Source organism: Triticum dicoccoides, chromosome 3B (assembly GCF_002162155.2).
Source record: "Triticum dicoccoides isolate Atlit2015 ecotype Zavitan chromosome 3B, WEW_v2.0, whole genome shotgun sequence".
In the NCBI taxonomy this organism is placed as follows: Eukaryota; Viridiplantae; Streptophyta; class Magnoliopsida; order Poales; family Poaceae; genus Triticum; species Triticum dicoccoides.
The window spans coordinates 690,573,536-690,575,644 of NC_041385.1; the positions used below are offsets into that span (position 1 = coordinate 690,573,536).

Below are 2,109 nucleotides of genomic sequence, written 5' to 3' on the forward strand. Positions count from 1 at the left end.
ACCGACAAAAACACGCAAAGGCGCAAAGGGAAAGGAGGGCAGAGAACCAAGTTGTTAACTTCTGTAATATCGTCCAGTAGAAATGTTCCATGCCTAGCCCAAGTGTGGTCTTAATAAAGTTATAAAAGAAAATCCAGAGGCGCTAAAGTCTCCACAGATGTTGCTGAACCCTCGCAATGGGAAGAACAACAAGACTTCATCTGCAATAGCTCACTCAAGCCCAGGTGTGACATTAGAAGAATGGCACCTATTTCTATAATAAGTTCAGATTCTAGAACTAGAAAGAATGCTGTCCATCTCATCTGGAGGAATAAACCAAAGTCTTATTATCGAGAATTATAGTTGGTACTTGGTACATGGGCAAATCTCTCTGGTGTAAAAATGTCAGATCTCTATTTGGCAACCATGCTACTATTATGCGAACAACCCCTGTTGTGGTGCTGTTGCTGTGAACCATGTCAGAATTAAGGAACAGTGTTGCTATTATGCTGACTGACTGCATTTAAATGTTCCTTGTGTGTTGAATCCAGTTGAAAATGTCGTAGTTAACGGGAGGGTAACAGATATGGAAGATTGCAAAATGATGTGCTCCTTTGATGGCGAAAATCTGAAGTTGTCATTTTGCCAAAGTTGTGCTCTTGTAATTGTTCAGATCGAGAAACACATATAAAAGAGGTGCCCTTTAGGGATTTGGTAATACTAAAATCACCTATATGAGCTAAGCTAAGATTGATATCTCAAGTCATTCGACAATTGAAATGGAAAAAATCAACAAAAAATTGAGATTGAAAGAGTTACTGTACGTACTCTCGCTGGTATCATAGAGACGGTAAACTTTAGCCCAATAACCGTCGCTTCTGTAGATGGATCCATCGCCATGCTTCAATTTCCAAAGCAGTTCAGCACGCACGACGCCGTCGAGGGGACGCCCGTCGGCGCCCAAGGCCACTATGCTCCGGGGAGCCGTCGACGATACAACCGCTTGTGCTCCGCCTCTCTCAACCCCACTTCTTTTCTCTTCGTTTGGATCGTCGCGGCTCCGCCGGCGCAGAGTCATCGACGATGAGACGGCTTGTGCGCCACCGCTCCCCATCCCTCTTCCCTTCTCTTCGAGGGGGTTGTCGTCGCACAAGGTCATTCCGCTCCTCAGAGCCATCGACGACGTGACCTCTTGGGCGCCGCCGGTCCCCATCGCTCTTTTTTCCCCTTCGACTGGATTTTGGCATTGGTCAGGGCATCTCCAACAGCAGATAAAAAATCACACCGACCAAAAAAACTTCTTTCTTTTTTGAAAGGAAAATGATTTTTTTTAAAACAAATCCAACACCAAAAAAATCAACAAGTGATATATTTGGGTTATAGCTGGCCAAACGGGCCGAGATAGTTGGGCCGGTCCGGTAGCACGGTCGGCACGGCACGGGCCTGGCACGGCACGGCACGTGCTAAACGGGCCGGGCCCGGCACGCGGCACGCCGTAGGCCGTGCCTGGGCCTGAAGGGCGAGCACGCAGGCCGGCACGGCATGGCCCGATTAACTTTTTTATATTTTTTATGTATCTTAATATGGGCCAACATGTAAAAATAGGTTAAAAAACATCCAGTGCGCAAAATAGGAGGTAGATTAGTGGGTCTGGCGTGCCGGTGGGGCGGCCCGATTAGCATACGGGCCGTGCCTGGGCTGCAGGCTGCAGCACGCGGGCTGGCACGGCACGGCCCGTATAATAATCGTGCCTAGGCGGGCCGGGCCGTGCCAGGCACGATTAGGATGGGTCGTGCCGTGCCGGGCCGGGCCGGCCCGTTTGGCCAGCTATAATTTGGGTCACCACTAGCACCTGATCAAAAAACCACAAAATGATGGCGTTAGAGCAACTCCAACGGGGCGACCCATTTCGTCAGTTGACGTCGGTGCGGACATAAAAGTCGGCCCAACGCGCCACGACCCATTCTCGGCCCATTTTATAGCCGGATCTGCGTCGGGCGGACACGAGACGGACGCGCGCGCGCTTGCCTTCTCCTTTCCCCGGGCCCGCTGGTCGGTGGCACATTGACCTCCCCCCATCCAACAGCAACCACGCCCGCCTCCTTCGTCGTCGCCGCCGCCGCCGCCCAT

The 2,109-nt window shown here is 51.0% G+C and overlaps 1 pseudogene; it reads right to left on the reverse strand.

The window, feature by feature from the left end:
- The window catches only part of LOC119279804, a 4,524-nt pseudogene extending 2,415 nt beyond the window's left edge, over positions 1 to 2,109 (reverse strand).